Consider the following 17,860-nt stretch of genomic DNA (forward strand, 5'->3'; position numbering starts at 1 on the left):
AAAAAATACTTGTAAAAGTACTACTGTCAAAACTTCTGTTGCTGGAAACCAGGTACCTGTAATTCAGATCCTTGTTATATTCTGAATTTAGCTTCATGTGAATATGCTTGCTATTCAGATACTACTAAAACTAATAAACATTACTTTTTAGCTATTAAAATGGGAAAGTATTTTGAAGTATGAAAAACATTAGGATATTTATCCAACAGTCATCTTTTGTGAAAACAGGAAGAAGTGAGCTGTTGTTAGGCTAAATCAACTCAATAAAGTCGTGTAGAGAGCTTCTTAGATGTTATTTCCTACTGTTGATTCAGTTAGGCTTAAAAATGCAATTTTCAAAGGATATGGTACAGTTTGTTACTTAGTGTTAACTAATACATTTAATATCACAAATGCAGAAGATTTAAAAAAATTAACAAAGCATTTTATTAATGAAAGTTTTTCATTTTTTTTAACTGTTCCATTAAAAAATATACTTTGTAATTTTCCTGTTTTGCATCTTTTGTTTAGAAGATGTTTAGTTTTAATTTAGATGCTCTAATTAATTTTCCATGAAGGAATATTACTCATTACTTAATAAAAATTTGACAATTTGTAAAGACATGCTTAATTTTACTCTATTATAACCTTTCTGATTCATCGTGATTATAGTACTGTTTTTGAAAATCTTGAATGTGAGTTTGTAGCCAGTGTTCCCTATAAGCTGTATTTCTTCAGTAAGGAGTCCCAACATGTTGACAATTTTAATGACCCTGGCAGTTGACAGCCCAAATAACTGACTGGTTGCATTGTAAATTGGTCTACCATTACAATAATGTCAATGGTCTAAAAATACCCTACCCACCCACAAAAAAAACAATGGCTAGTTGCATCACCCACACATTAACCAAGAAAAGCTATTTTAAGACTTACTACAGCATAATCCAGGACGAAAGAGAAGAGACTTGGTTGGTTGATAGATGAGGAAAAATTAGGCTTAGCTTCAGGCAACATTGAACACTGATTTGCTGATCTGTATCTCTACTCCTAAACTAAAACCAGCCTTTTAAACTTTTTCTTCTATTTCTTTGCTTTTGTTTGGCTGTGATTGTTGTGGCATAATTAACTCATCACCTTGGCACCATATAATTTCTGTTGGCCAGTATACTGTATTTTATTCTTGGACTCAGCTGCCCATTGGTGACCTAGTTAAAGACATACAGTTATTTTTGGCTATTATTCATACCATCTAAGCTGTTGTTTGCATGGCTTACTTGTGAACTTAAGACTTTAATAAGCTGTATCCAGATCTCATGATCATACTTATCTGTCCTCGATCTCTTGAAAACATACAGTCCAAAAGCTGTGCCTTTTTTTTTTAATATTTTCAGTCGCAACTCTAGAAATCACAGATTTAGACAAAGAAATATCTAAGAAAGTAGGTGGTGCCCCAGAACCTGATAGAGAAGACCAGTGGTCACCAGAAGTAGCACTACGTATGGACATGTCAATTTTAGAACAGATAGAGGTTATGGAAGAGAAAGTAGCAGGAGCTAGCATGCAAGTTAAGGTGAGATACTTAATGGTTTGTATAAAATCTTATGAAATGTTTAGGTTCCACCAAAATAAAAGTTTAATTGACTCTACGTTTTCAGTTTCCACAACAATCAGTTCTTTCCAAAATTTAGTAAAAAAAAAAAATTGTAATAAATGTTTCATAAGAATATAGACTGAAAGTTAGAAATTTGTTTAATATATAAAAATTTCAAATGTATGTTTCTACTTACCTCCAGTACAACAGTGGTGTCATCTTAAGATTTGGGCTTGTGTAATTTGTCTGATCTTGTAATTATGAAACTAAATGTAGTATAACTGAAAAAAACACTAAGTTATCTTCACAAAATATTAGATGCTATAAGTAAATATTGGAAATCTACTGTAAACAAAGAATTAGATTTTTTGGTGATCTATTGTACATTAAGCACTTACCTTTGATTTCTAAACTATTTACTGAGTCAGTCTGAGTGCAGGGTGATTTTTGTGTTATAAATATAAATGCTTGTGTTCATCGTACAGTTTTCATATTTAATTTGCTTAACCTCTGTTGGTACCTAAATGAATATCAAAGATTCTTAAGGTGAAAGTTCATCTGTTATTTTCTCAACCCTGATATTAATTGCAGCTAAATCTTCAATGTGCAGTGATATAAAATTTTGAAAATTATCGAATAAAATTAACAGTATGTTTTTCTCCTTTGAATGAATTACTTGTTTTCATGTCGTCACTTTCATTTCTTCAACATTTTTACCTTTTCGCTTCTTCCCTCAAGAGTGACACTTCACAGTCGGAACCTTTCCATACACTCATGTGCAAGCATGTACAGCTTTGCACTCATGCATCTGTAGTTATCTAATTCTAGTTTTTCTTTCTAAGCCTTTATTAACAAGAAAATTAAATTACTTTTCAAATGTCCATTTTAAAACATAAATATTACATAAATTATGGTCTCTTTCTGTTCATTATAAACATGTTTTTCAAGTAGTGATACGTAGCTTTGAAAACTGCCTTGGAAGTTAAGTACAGATGAGCAGGAATTCTTTCATGGATTGAGAGAAATCATTTATTTCTCACTACTTGATGAAGGTGTCACATTAAGCCAGTACAATTGACAATGATATTAATCAGTGATGTTGAGAAAACCCACTTGTAGAGAAAAATATATATGTAAAAATGGTTGAGAAAATGTTTTACGTAGAGGAGCGAACAACGTTTCGACCTTCTTTGGTCGAAAGACCTATATATTTGACTATGATATTATTCGAACATCACGACTAGGAAAATTCAAATCGTGAAATTGAATATAATGTTGAAGTTACAAAAATTAAAAGAGGGAGTTCAGAAAGCAGATAATCCATAGAGACACAAAATTCAGTTTTGATACTTGTCATAGGCACAACACACACACAGATAACCCTTCGTATGGCTTTGTTTTCAACCTCAAGAAACAAACCTTTTGATATTAGTAAGTTTATATTTAGATAATTTAAAATTATAAACTAAACCATGATGATGGTTTTATTGACACGCTTCGTAGAAAATAATAATTTAATCAGCTATGAGTAAATTATTATTTTGTACAAAGTATGGTAATACTTTTGTCCTTAAATTTAAAATCCAAAGTGTATAAGAAAGGGAAACCATTCTTTGTTTCAGTAGATGTTTTTATCCCCTTTCTCAGGTAGTAAGGCCCAGCATGGCCAGGTTGTTAGGTCACTGGACTTGTAATTTGAGGGTTGTGGGTTTATTTGAATTCCCATCACACCAATCTTCTTGCAATTTCAGCAGTGAGGGCATCATAATGTGACAGTCAATCCCACTATTCAGTGGTAAATGAGTAACCCAAAAGTACGCAGTGGATGGTGATGACTAGCTACATTCTGTCTAGTCTTACACTGTTAAATTAGGAATGACTAGTGCAGATGACCCTCATGTAGTTTTGTATGAAATTCAAACAAACAAATCTTAGGTAGTGAAATTTTTTTAAAAATAAAATAGCCCATGTACACAATTGAGTGGTTTCCATTTGCCATACAAATAATGGTAGTCAAGCCAACCAACTATAGGTGATGCAAGTCAAAAGTTTGCACAAAAGTAGAAATGTGTCCTGTTTCAGGGACTTTTTTTTATCCCTCCTTTTAATGTAATTTGAATTTTTTTTGCATGCTTAGTTCTTTTAAATGCTTTTCTATTAGATATGAAATTTTATTTATATTGATACAGTAATTTATTGGTTGTCTTTCAAATAACACATAACTTTATGTTCTATATTTAAAAATGGCTGGTATGGGAAGAGAAAGCACTAGTAGAGGAGTGAACAACGTTTTCACCTTTATTTCTGTTGCCATAAAATCGCTCATTCTACACTTTGGGAGCATGAGTGTGTTATAAGAGTGTCTCTTAACATGCTACTGTTTCATTAGAATACCCAAGAGCTCAAAATTATGGAAGGTTATCAGAGTAAGTCCTTTTGTAGCTTTGCATAAAGTCCAACAAACAAATTGCAGAGATGCCAACCATTACAATTTGAGCATAATCATTACGATTTTCTTGTTTTCATTATGACTATACGCTCATACAGACAAATATTACGACTTGTTGCCACTTCCAAATTATTATATATTATATAGGCCTATACAATAACATGATAAATTGTTCCCCCAGGGCTTGAAAGTGGTGAAAAGAAAATTTCTAGTGAGATACAAATAAATTTTGATAATAAATAAAAGACATAGTCCAAATGGCTACTTGCGATAATCATGTTTGAGCTTGAAATGATAAAAAATATTTGTATCTCTGACGTCTACCAATATTTTGAGTGCAGTGCTTCTCCATACTAGGTACGTGGGGGAATCCATAGTTACATCATCAATGCTTGTTAACCAATCAGCACTCGCGTAGATGGGCATTTCTTATTTTCTAAGCGGCATAGAAACACCAATGTGATCATTCACAAGATGAAAAAAAAGAGGCCCCGTTCACCAGATTGTCTTGTTTTTGGCAAATCTAAAAGGACTAAAACTGTGAATCAAAAATTTTGGAAAGAGTATAATGCAAAATATCCGGTCATTGCATCAAAAGTCAGTGACAGTCATGCATTTTGTACAGTTTCTCACATTGATTTTTCTGTGGCGCATGGCAGGATAAAACATACAAAATCAGCATCTCACCAACAAAAGGCTGAGGCAAAGACAAAAACGATGCAGATAACAATATTTGAGTAAGAATTCAGAACATGAAACCATAAATGTAGAAGTGATGTTCACGCAATTCGTCATTGCTCATAATTTACCCCTAGCTGTAGCCAATCATGCAGGACATCTATTCAGAAAATGTTCTTAGACTCTGATATAGCGAAAAAATATGGCTGTGCTAGAACCAAAACTACAGCTTAGAGACATTGGTCAGACCTAGTAGCCACAAATGATAAAGGGCTCTGTCTACAATCATTATGCTTAGTCATTTGAAATAGTTGGTATCTCTGAAATTGTAGCTGTTAGGTACATGAGTGAATAGGACAAGTAGGTATTATAATAAAAGCCACAAGTCATCTGTCTACCTAAACAGAACTTAAGTTATACTGTTGAGCCACATTCTTTTTTACATTTACAAGTCAGACGTAAAATATGACACAATAATTGTTTCTCAGCTATAAGCTATAACTGTAGTAGTCACAGCACAGATAACCCAATATGTCCTATGGTGATTAACAATAACCCATAAGGTGAATGTATAATAATAACCTCACTTTTAACTGTTATGTAGTTGGTCGGTTAGTATTTCAAAAATTGTACCAGAAAAAGAATTTCACTGATGTACACATTGGAAAAATACTTTTAAATTCGGTTGATAAAATAATAAAAGCTAAATCTACTTATATCCTGTGGTTTGTTATCATTTATTTCATGTTTTTCTTGCATTAGCATTTTTTCCAAGGTGGGGTTACTGTCCTCCATAACTAGACATCTTTATACTTGCATTAAGCTTAAAGGTGATATATTTATTTATGTTTTAAAATTCTTAATTTAAATATGAAATTACTTTAAACAACACTCCCCAGTGGCACAATGGTATGTCTGCAGACTTGCTCTACTGGAAACCGGGTTTCAATACCCTAGGTGGGTAGAGCACAGATGGCCCATTGTGTAGCTTTGTGCTTTATTCTAAGCAAACAGACTTTAAATTGGATATTAAACTGAGCAAAACACATTTTGATACAATTTTCTTTAAATTTTAAAATATCTCTAGCTCTGTTGTCTATAAGACAGAGGGATTAGAAATAAAAAACAGTCACTGTTGATTTTTCTCACCAAATACCATCTGCATAATTCATAAATATGTGGAGGAAAAACATAAGAACTGTGAATACTCTTAACTCTTTGACAATCACGTACTCATTAAGCTCCAGAGTTTTACTGAATTAAATTTAAATTTTAATTAAAGAACTTTACTGTCAGTGTTAGTGAAATTAATGTTATCATGTACATTATAAGTTTAATATTATCTAAGTTTTAATTCCTTTATTTCTGAAAACACCTTTAAATTAAGGTGCTTCACTTTTGTTGTTGTGTGATAAAAATATTCGCACATCTTACCTTTTTGTCTGTTACTTGAATAATACTACATTTAGAGTGCAATTTACCTTCCTTGTTTCAAATTGCTTCAGGTCAATTCATAGAGGCCCAGCATGGCCAGGGGGTTAAGGCACTCGACTCGTAATCTGAGGGTTGCGGGTTCGAATCCCCATCACACCAAACATGCACACCCTTTCAGCCATTGGGGCATTATAAGTTACGATCAATCCCACTATTTGTTGGCAAAAGAGTAGTCTAAGAGTTGGCAGTAGGTGGTGATGACTAGCTGCCTCCCCTCTAGTCTGACACTGCTTAAATAATAAGGAACGGGTTACTCAGATAGCCCTTGAGTAGCTTTGCGTGAAATTCAGAGCAAACAAAACCAATTCATAGAACAAAATAAATAGATATGCTCACCCCTAACAGAAGCTGTGTACACATTCTATATTTATACTTGAGGCTTACAAGTCATGTGTACTTGTTTATAACCAATATAAAGAGCTCATTTTAAATTACGATCACCTGATGGCTATTTTAAAAATAGCTTGTCCAAGTATGTATTACTTCTAGTAGTATTGTTTGCTGCTTTTGTCCTCACTGGCAGTTTGTGCTGTTTCTCACCTGGATACATTAGTAAAATACAGTTTACTTGGATTTAGGTTATACTTTTATAGTTTGTGTGTTATTTGTACTTGAGAGGTGTAATAATTTTTCTAATACAACTCAAAGTTTGCCTGGTTTGTAAGGCTTACCTTTGTATGTGAGTGCAACTACATTTTGCCAGAGGCTTAGCTATCAATGAAGAGGTAAAGGTGTGAAATTCTACATATAACCCAAAGACGATATTTTAAGATTATTCAACAAAAAGTTAAAAAATGTGTACGCATTTCTGTTTCTTATATTTAAACATTTCATTGCACTGTACACTGATATCTACAGTTAGTAATACAGTGGAGAAAATGAAAAATAAAATATAAGCTAAACAAAAAAACTTTCAGTATTCATTTCAGTGGTTCTGAAGGTCATGCAGCTGAACTTTGGAAACTGTAAGGAAAAAAGATTCTTTTATACTTAACATGATAATCTTGCAATTCAAAGTCTCATTGCAAATAGCTTCAATAAAGAACAAATTTTAGTGCAAATGGTTGCAAAAAATCAGCATTAAATGTTTTATTTTTCTGAACTGTGTGCTGTTATGAAGTTTCTGTCAAGTTTCAAATAGTTTCAATCTAAAATTTTTGAAACCAGATATGACATGTTATATCTTTGTGATGTAAGAATGCTGTATTTAAGGCATTAAAGGACTGATAAGATACTATAAAGGCGTAAAAAAAGTATGTGGAAAGAAATGTGGTCAACAATTCTATCATTTAAGTAAGTTTTATAGCCATAAAATTGAAAAAAAAAAATGCTATGCACTTAATAGGCCGTGGGTATAAGTGTGACATCAATTCCAACTATTCAGTCAGACAAAAGTAGCCCAAGCAACAGTGGGCCGACTGCTCTTCCTCTTGCCTGTCAATTTAAAATTTGGGGCAGCTAAAATGGATAGCATTAGAATAGCTTTACACACAAATATTCTGAAACAGCTGTCAAGCATACAAACTTTGTTCTCTCACTTTCTGTTTTTTGTTGTTTTTTTTGTGTTTTTTTTTAAATTAAGTATCTTCAGAGTTGTAACTTGTTTTCTAATAGGGGTGGACGATTCCTCCCAAACTCACCTATGACTCGGACATCAAGTTTAAAGCAGCCTGTCTTTTTCCAAAGAAGGACAAAGATTGTTTAAGCTTTCATCGACAAAAATCAGTTAAGCGCCAAAGCAAAGGACGTGAATCTGTTTCTGTAGAGACTGGTGAGAATACACAGGCCAAAACAGAAAATAGTAGCTGTGCAATAGAAGAGGATAAATCAGAAGATTTTAACAATAAGGATGGAAGTGATGGTGTGAGTAACACAGAAGAATTAACTAAATTAAAACCAACCAGCAGTGAAGAAAAATCATCCAGTAATCTTGACGGTGGATCAGAAGATCAGTGTGTCAATCCAGTAGAAATTGCTAAAGAACGACTTTTATTACTTGAAAGTGCCATTGAAAGACGCTACATAAAGCCTCCTCTTGGAATAACGTAAGTTGAAACGCACCTTTCCTTCAAGTTTAATAGAGATTGGTATTCGAATAGAAGGGTTACTTATGTTACCATCTGTTTTAAAAGAAATGGTTTAATTTTATGGAAGCATGTTGAATATTTCTAAAAAACACTATTGAACAGTAATTGTAACATATTTTTCTCAAAAACTTTATCTGCTTTTCATACTGTCATTTGTCATCCAAAAACCAAGAGAATGGCATGTAATCATTTTCTTTCAATGAAGAATTGTTACTGGCAGATGATGTACATGTGGAAATTGATTTTCAGCCACTCACCAGCTCAAAACAGTTAAACTAATTGTAAAATCAAACTTCAAGTTTTAAAGAAAAATACCATTTACATGTTTTGCTTCACATGTATTCTAAATATATATCTGGGTTTTAATTAATTTAAATTGCATAACATTGTAATTTTTGTTTTATTAGTTGTGTCCTGTAATATAAGAGTAAAGGTAATTTTAATAGTGGCAAGAAACTCGGACTTTTACTTTAAAAATGTTTTTTGAAATTCCTATAAGGATAGAAGATAGTGATTAGAGAAATAAATAGTGTTTGTCTTTCATTCTTCCTCTGTATTTCAAACCTTAAAAACTTTTATATGTACATAATGTTCTGCTTAGTTCTTTCCTTAGACTTCTTCATAAATTTATTTCTGTGGCTATAAGGTCAGGAATAAAACTTTAACTTCATTTTGTTGTGCTTTCTTTTAAAGGAGTATTGGTTTTGTTACAGCACTTTCATATCACCATTTGAAGACTTGTGTGTTAATAACATTTTATACTGAGTCTCATTAAGGTTTCATATTACTTTATTTTGAATTTTGAAATGATAATTATTAAAATTGTTTGAAAAATATTTTCTTGCAAAAGTTTATCCCCTCTCTCTCACAATTTGATCAACTCTCCTTTCTCTCTCCCAAAAACCCAGATTTAAAGTTATCAATCCCTGTTAATTTAAAATGTGTTGTTGTTAACATGCACTGATTTTTTAGTAGATAACCAAGACCCGGTTTATTTCACATGGTACCTGATCTAAACTTTAAATAAGTAGCCCAAAATGTTTGTCATACAAATGTTTACAATTTATTATAAAATTACTATTCAAACTTGATCCAAAATGATCAGAAGAGACATTGAAAATACTTTTGATCCTGGTCAGTCAGCATGATTTTGCAGTAATATTTATTGTGTCCTTAATTTTCAAAGTAAAGCTATTCAAGCTAATGAATTATCAAATATTTATAAAGCAAAAGCCTTGTTTTTTTTCTAAAATAACCTTTGTACTTTCTTCTGTCAGCAGTACTGAGCTGAATTTGTCTTCACTGAACAACAGTACCGTGACATCCTCAAGTAGAAACAGATGCAGAGGAAGGGGAGTTACCAAGGGGACTACTTCGTTGGCGAGCTGCAATCCAGAAGTGCTGGACTGCAGAGCAGGTGGCCATGTGTTTAAACATGCTTGAGACGTGTGTGGCTTGGGATAAGTCCATCATGAGAGCTGTACGTTGCTTTATAGAGATTTTGCATTCAGAGGTCATGGTGCAGAAATTTAATATATAGCATAAGAAGAACATTATTTATATTATTTCTGCTTTAGGTACTAAAAGAAAATATAAGCTAGTTTTATCAGTTATTGGGGAAAAAAACGATTTAAATATTTTGCCAATTATTGTGTGTTACCTGTGTTTAGAACACTGGAGTCATTTAAAAAATATTCCTAAGTCAAAACTGTAAAAAGATACATTTAAATGTTGCATCATTTATCATTGTTTTGAAATTAAGTCCTTTGGATTGATAATTACACTGTGTAACAAAATTTTACTTTTTTTTTCACTTATACCTAAAGTAAATGGAAAATACCTGTTTTTCTCTTCAAACTTTGCTTTTGTGACCTGGGAGCAAATAACGAAAACATGATGGGAGACCATATTTATTGGCTGATACGTGAAAGTGATTCACATCACAGTCGCAAATCTCGAAAAACTACTCACTTCTAAACATTTTTGTATAACTTTATAATAAATATATGTAAATCTTGATTCATATATTGTTTTATCCATACCTTATGTAAATGAAAATGTGCACATTTGCCTGTTTTTACATAGAAAATAAGTTAATTTCTAAATTTCATAATCCAGGTCACAAAAACAAAATTTGAAGGGAATAATGGTCATTTTCTGTACTTTTACAACATAAGCATTTAAGAAATAACACATACTATTCAGGAACAAAATTTTTGTTACATAGGTTGTTTAGTTTTTAGTATAGTGTGATCCTCTGAAGCATAGTAGAATATAACAAAATTAAGTGATTAGTTTATTGTGTTATTTCATTATGCTTATATGAAGATTGCTTTGTTTTTAAATTTGTTACTGTTTTTTGTAGAGCTGCCAGTTTTGTCACAGTGGAGCTAATGAAGAGAAATTACTTCTTTGTGATGGTTGTGACAAAGGCTATCACACTTACTGTTTCAAGGTAACTATATCTAATTTTATTATTAATTTTCATCTTTATTATCTGTATAAATATTAATTTGCATTGTTAATTTATGAACTTAGGACAAACATAAACATCTTATAAGCAGGTGGCACCTAGTGAAATATTGTTGATCTTTGGACCAAAGAACACTATATTTATTCCTTGGTGGTTTTCAAGTTTTTTGTGCCTTTAAAACATAACTTTTTACCACTGATCAATAATCATAACAAAAATGTACTAAATGTTTCATGATTTTAAATTCTTATTTGATTTAAAAGGAAAAGAGCAAAAAATAGATAAAAAATTGCTGAAATCCCAAGCCTGAATCAAATAATTTAATACAGGGTTACATTAATATTTTCAATAAAACATGTTTAAAGTAACCACCATCTACTTGCATATTGTCTTTGAAATCACCATAGAATAAATCTATATTTGTGTAATTAATTCTGTTTTACATTCGTTTTGTCTGAAACCTTTCTGTTAGTCTGAAGCTATGCATTATTCCAGCATGTTTTGTTACTTTCATAAATTAATACAATTGTGTTATTCATGTTAGCATTCATTGTCTTCTATTTTCTTCTCTGTAGCCAAAAATGGACACAATACCTGAAGGAGACTGGTATTGTTACGAATGTTTGAACAAGGTAAGCGTGTCTCTTGTGTATCATCATACGTTTAAAACACGAGTATGTACAAACGTAAGTTAAATCTTCTAAAATGTGTAAAAAATGCTGTCTATAAACCATTCTTGAATCTTCAAAAAGAAGTACATATTACTACCTAGAGGCCAGCCTGAAATATTTTAAAACCAGTGTGTAGTGCTGCCTGAAGATCAACCTGAAGTAATTGACCAGAGTCTAAAATTATGTACAAGAAAACATGAACAAGTTTAAAATGTAGAAAACTACTATATAAAATAGCTAAAAAGCGATACCCACTACATCTGTTTAGAAAGACCTTTGTCCAACTTGCATATATCTTCCATATTCAGAATCTCCTTACCTATTTTTTTGCTTTGTCAATCTTTTTAATGAAATAAATATGGTACATAATTTCATTCTCATTACATTACGACTGGCTTAAATTCTACTCTAGTTTTTTATTTACAAAATATTTCATACTAATAACACAATCAACACGTGATCTTTTAAAAAATGAGCACTACACTAAATGCAATTGCTGTGTGTTTTCTTAACTTGTGTAGATCTAAAACATGTATGCACAGTTCATTCAAACTTGATGCTTATCACTTTGTGAACACATGTTCAGATATTTCTGTATAATCAGCTGTGTTTGCCTTCATTACAATATTACATTTATCTTGTAATAATTTAGTTTTGGTTCATTTTACAAACTGTTACCTTTTAGCTAAATTTTTCTTTACTGTTGGTTTTACTCTTTATTTCATTTTGTAAAACCATGAATACTTGTAACTGTTTCATAATTTATACAATATTAAAAGTACAATTACTGTACTTTATTGTTTACTTTATGTCTAGTCTTACTAAATAAGTTTATGTTTATGTGAGATGGTTTGTCTCTGACTGCTTAAGATATTTTCAAATAGACCAGGATTTATCAATCTATCACATAATGCATCAAATACATTGTAGCTTAACTTACCACTGGTGTCGTCTTTTACTGAGCATGACTAAGGTTTTATTGTCTTACATTCAAAATTTTATTAAATTAATTTTTATGTTATATCAATTAGAATAGCATATAAGTTTTTAATCCTACAAGGTAATATTTTTTAAAATTCCTGAATTTCCCCTAGTGTGATGTATGTGACATATTTTCTCATAGTCTGTCATCTTACCTATTTTAACTACCACCCCTTAAAAAAAGTATGGGTTAAGGAGTTTGACCCGTAATCTGAAGGTCACGGGTTCAAATCCCTGTCACACCAAACATGTTCTCCTTTTCAACTGTGGGGACATTATAATGTGACGGTCAATCCCACTATTCGTTGATAAAAGAGTAACTCAAAAGTTTGTACTAGGTGGTGATGACTAGCTGCCTAATTTAGTCTTACACTGCTAAATTATGGACAATTAGTGTAGATAGTCCTCATGTAGCTTTGTGCAAAATTAAAAAAAATAATAAAAACATGAAATTAATTTAAATTATTCTCTGTATAGTCTTCAATTTTGTTTGATTCTAGAGCTGTTGAATAGAAAATCAGACCACTCCTGTTATATCCTCTTTCATAATTCGTTAACAGTTCTCACTTATGTTTAATTATATATTATGTATAACCAATAGAAAGTCAAGGTTTTCTTCTATCAAATTACTTGTATAATCTTACGTTCTGAACAGTTAAATACCTATTTCACTCAGAGTACAAACCTCATTCCCACTAGAAAGTTAACGACTAGCTTGGATGCGTTTTTAACTGCTCTTGTCACGGAGTTAGTAAACCTGAACATTTTTGAGAGTTAAGGGAATTTGTCTACCTTTTACATGTTATTAAATTATATTGTTTGGTGCAATATGTAATTAAATAAAAATTATTAATTGTAATACTATGATTAGTATAAAAACTTAGGGTTAACTTTGACAATCGAGAGCAAGAGAAAAGAAGATTGGGTAAGTATTTTATTTTTTGTTTTTCCTATTTATTCTTTATGTAAAATTATAAAATTAACTTAAATATAAAAATAAGGAACTTTTTAGGTTAATTTAGATTGAATAAAATAAATAAATTAATAATACATTAAAATTATTTCGTAAAGTAAGCCCACGAGAAGCTTGTAGTAGTTTGTGTGTAATGTAATTCCACAGCATAATGTGAGTTGCACATGCCTCAAGTGATTTATATATTGTAATGGCATGTATAGTAGTTAGATAGACGTGGTTTAAGGGCAATAAAACTTAAAATACAAAGAGGTCATGTGGTCGGCCATATAGAGCGAGCCCATTTTTATAAAGTTAAAAGATGTGTAAAAACGATGGAATGGGGAAACCTCAAGTGAAGAACATGAAAACTACCACAAATGTTTATTGGGTCGTGGCTGGTAATAAATATTAAAACAATTTATATTTCCATTCAAGTTAGGGATTCTAAAAATAACAAATATGAATTTCAGAATAGCTAAATGAAATAAGTTTTCAGAATTAAAAAATGCCTTTGATTGCTAAGTAAATTAAGTGTGACTTGTGATTTCACTTTTTATTTTTATTAGTTACCTTATTTTACTTGGAAAATGAGGATTTTAACCCAACTTATTTTTGTCACCAAAAACATAAAATTATTTAGTAGGATGTAACAAGTGTACCTCCACTGTGAACAAATAATATAAAATCCAGTCAGTAATTTAACTGTTAATAAAATGGTATAATAAAAATCTTTTAATAAATAAGTAGTTGAAAACTAACTAGAAATTTGATCTAAAACTACAAATTGTTTTCAGAGTTTCTTTCCATTTCACATTCTTGCTGCATTTTTCATATGAAGTTAATATTAGTATTTTAATAATCTTTATATATAAGTATCTAATTTTATAGTTCTTAATTTACAGGTGGAAGTAAAAAAAAGTATATTATTTTGTCTGTGTGTCAACTGTGTAAAAGATAGTAATTTGCAACTGCATTTTGTGTGTAATCATGTGTTACCAGGCACAGTGAGATTACTGTTAATCATTATTGTTAATTACTAGAAGGATATGTTTTGTTTTATATGGTGTATGTATTCTGTTCAATATTATTTTGTGTTTATTCCCTCTAGGCTACAGGTGATAAGGTTTGTGTATTGTGTGGTAAGAAGGGTAAATTAATTAGCTGTGACCTGTGTCCCAAAACTTACCACATAAACTGCTTAGATCCTCCTCTGTCAAGGTAGGTGTAAACCATGCTCATTAATTTTAGATACATTCAAGATTATTTTAAAGTCAAGACATTTTGCTACTTTTATGTTAAAAAATAAAGATCTTCCAAACATTTCAAATTTAATAATGATAATTTATATAATTTTTTTGTAACTCTGCTGTTTTTATTTATGTGTTTAATCACTGGAGTAACTGTCCCCTAGATGTATGTTATGTAAACTCATGACTATTGAAATCTTATCTTAGGACATAAAAGTTGCTTCTCTTATACGTAATTGTAAAAATGCCCATAAAACTGTAAAACACAAAATGAAACTCCATCTTTGTATGTAACTGTGCATAGACCCAACAAACCTTCATGTCAGATTTGTTGAAGATCCATCAGCAGTGATAAAAAAATGCTGATAAAAACATAAAATGTGAAACTGAACATTTGTATATACACCCTTGTGTAAATTAATTGAAGCAAGACGGGAAAATTACGATTTTTTCAATTTTTGCATTTTATTTCTGAGAATCCAAACACTACTCACAAATTAATACATGATATGACTGCCTTTATTTTTCTGAAGATTATTAATCTGCTTTGGCATCGAGTCCACGAGTTGACTGCAATCTTTACTAATTTTTTGGATTGTGGTACCGCACCTCAATTATGGCCTCAGTTAGCTTATTTTTTGTAGTGCAGTCTTTACCTCGAAGTCTTTCTTTACAAATCACCCAAAGATTTTCAATAGGATTTAAGTCCGGAGAGTTTCCAGGCCAGTCCAGCACCTTTATTCGTGTTGTAGTCATAAGATTCTTCACAAGTATCGATGTGTAGCACGGAGCCAGATCTTGCTGAAAAATGCCAGATCCATTTGAAATCTCTTTTTCAATTCTGGAACGACTCTTCTCTGCAAAACTTTGATGTACTGTGGTCCTCGCATGATTACCTTCTACGATACGTAAGCCTCCGATGCCAAAGTAGCTGAAAAAGCCCCAAAACATCTTCAAGGAATGTTTTACGAACTGATTGATGTGAGATTCTCGAAGTTTCTCACCTGGAGATCTGCGAACATGCAGACTTCTTTGACCCTGTACGAAGAAATGAGTTTCATCACTGAATAACACCTTCCTCCATTGTTATTGCATCCAGTTCTTGTATTTCAGACCCCATTGATACTGTTTTTTCTTCATTGAGTTGGTAAGAAGTTGTTTTTTGGCTGGTCTCTTTGCCATTCTAATGCAATTTCAAATGACATAACATTCTTCAAAATTTCGTCGTATATACCAAAAATAGATCGACCATACTACAATACACAGCTAATTTCGCCATCTGTATAAAAAAATGACTATTAAAGGAAATTGGCGGGTCCAATGAGACTACACCGGCCACCATGTTTCAATTAATTTGCACAAGGGTGTATTTCCCCATAGACCTAATGAACCTTCATATTAAATTTGATTAAGATCCAGCAAAGTGGCTACATCGACATACAATAGACAGTACTATTATATTTATATAGATTACTTGCAGTAGAACTTTCATCAGCTGTACGATGACCAAGTAATACAAGTTGTATGTGTGTGTATACGTATATATATATTTTTTCCCAATTTTATCTTTCAGACCACCAAAAGGAAAATGGGGTTGTGTAAGCTGTAAAGCTCAGGTAAGTCATAATTAATGCTGAACACAAACAACTTGCATCTAGCAAAATTTTTAACTAAATAAACATTAAATAATTTTATTGCCTGTGTAAAAATTGATCAATGAAGGTTTTAATGAAATGTGAAATTTGTGAACCTTCTGTGGTAAACTTGTCCATAATGAATGTAAAGCATAAGTTTTCTTTACTTCTCTCATGTTGTTGTCATTACAGCATTTATATTAAAAAATTTTCATTGTACTCAAAAAAGGTAAGAAAGTTTGTTATTCATAATCTGTATGAATACTGTATTTGGACATCTGTTTTAAATTTCAGTGTGCTTTCTTGTTGCAACACTTGGTTTATGTTTCTTAATATCCAAAGTCTTGCTTATAAAACCTGGTATGACTCTTCTTGATGACGAGAAACCGCTTGAAATAAAAATGTATCTCGGAACGGCTGGTATGGGTATCAATACTTTTATTGATGAGCAGAGAATAACGTTTCAATCTTCCTAGATCATCTTCAGGTTAACAGTGTTCCTAGGTCAAAACGTTTTCTTCTTATCAATAAAAATGATAATGCCCATTCCAGCCATTCTGAGATACACTGGTATGGCTTTTCAGGTATTGTAACTCTTGTTTCAGAGAAGAAAATAGAAAGTAACACTGTGAAATTCTTAATGCAGTGTTCTTGTATTAGGTGAGAAATGGGTTATTTACAACCAGCATGGATTTTAAGATGAAATTGTTTTTATCCAACAGACAAAAACAAAAGTTGTTATCAATTTCTTTCAAATATTTTATATTTTCTTATATTTCTTATGTAGATACCAAGTTAATAACACCTTCATTGAGGCACATTTTGATTGTTATAAAGTGTCTATTTCTCAGTGTAAATCTAGCTACTAAAGCTGACATAATTGAACTTAGAGGTATATATAAGTGCCATGATTTTAACAATGACAATTCATAGCAAGTAAGTGGAGAATCTTTAACATTTCATGATAACTTGTATAAAATAAACTTAATTTCTATACACATAGTCACAGCCAAAGAAAAGCAGTAAACACAAAAGTACATCAAAAGAAAAAGATAAGGATAAAGATAAAGATAAGGAAAAAGATAAAGATAAAGAAGCTCCACCGAGTAAAAAGTCAGAAAATAATTCTAGTAGCAAATCCAAGTCAAGTGAGAAAAAGGAGAAGTCCAAACCTCTTGACAATGAGTTTACTTCAGCGAGGTAGGGCACAAAATCACATTTTCTTTTTTAGCTTGTTAGTCTTGCTATTAAAGCAGTGTTTTATAAGGTATCAGTCTTAAATTAAATTACTGTAATAGTTACTACCATGAAGTGAAAAAATTTGACTTTTGTCTTTGTTTTATTTTGTCACTAACAAAATCTGACGAGTTGTTTAAATTTTTCTCTTGTGTTAAAACCTGTAAAGTGTTCTTTAGATTCTTGTTTTATCACTGTGTTATAAACCAACCTGTTGTTCCAGTTCTTGTTTTTCCACTTTGTTATAAACCAACCTATTGTTCAGGTTCTTGTGTTTCAACTGTGTTAAAATCTGTGAGCTTTTGTTCAGGTTCTTGTTTTTCCACTATGTTAAAATCTGTGAGTTGTTGTTTGGGTTCTTGTGTTTTGTTTTTTTCCATAATAT

At 31.4% G+C, this 17,860-nt stretch overlaps 1 pseudogene across 1 annotated transcript in view; it reads left to right on the plus strand.

Annotated features, from left to right (window-relative positions):
- Positions 1-17,860, plus strand: part of LOC143236523 (bromodomain adjacent to zinc finger domain protein 2B-like) — a 58,551-nt pseudogene that overhangs the window by 34,122 nt on the left and 6,569 nt on the right. Inside the window, exons 19-26 of the transcript XR_013019577.1 lie at positions 1,371-1,549; positions 7,806-8,236; positions 9,556-9,758; positions 10,644-10,733; positions 11,327-11,383; positions 14,467-14,576; positions 16,179-16,221; positions 17,243-17,439. The product of XR_013019577.1 is annotated as a bromodomain adjacent to zinc finger domain protein 2B-like (transcript). The remainder of the gene's footprint in view (positions 1-1,370; positions 1,550-7,805; positions 8,237-9,555; positions 9,759-10,643; positions 10,734-11,326; positions 11,384-14,466; positions 14,577-16,178; positions 16,222-17,242; positions 17,440-17,860) is intronic.

The sequence above is a fragment of the Tachypleus tridentatus genome, chromosome 13, assembly GCF_004210375.1.
Source record: "Tachypleus tridentatus isolate NWPU-2018 chromosome 13, ASM421037v1, whole genome shotgun sequence".
In the NCBI taxonomy this organism is placed as follows: Eukaryota; Metazoa; Arthropoda; class Merostomata; order Xiphosura; family Limulidae; genus Tachypleus; species Tachypleus tridentatus.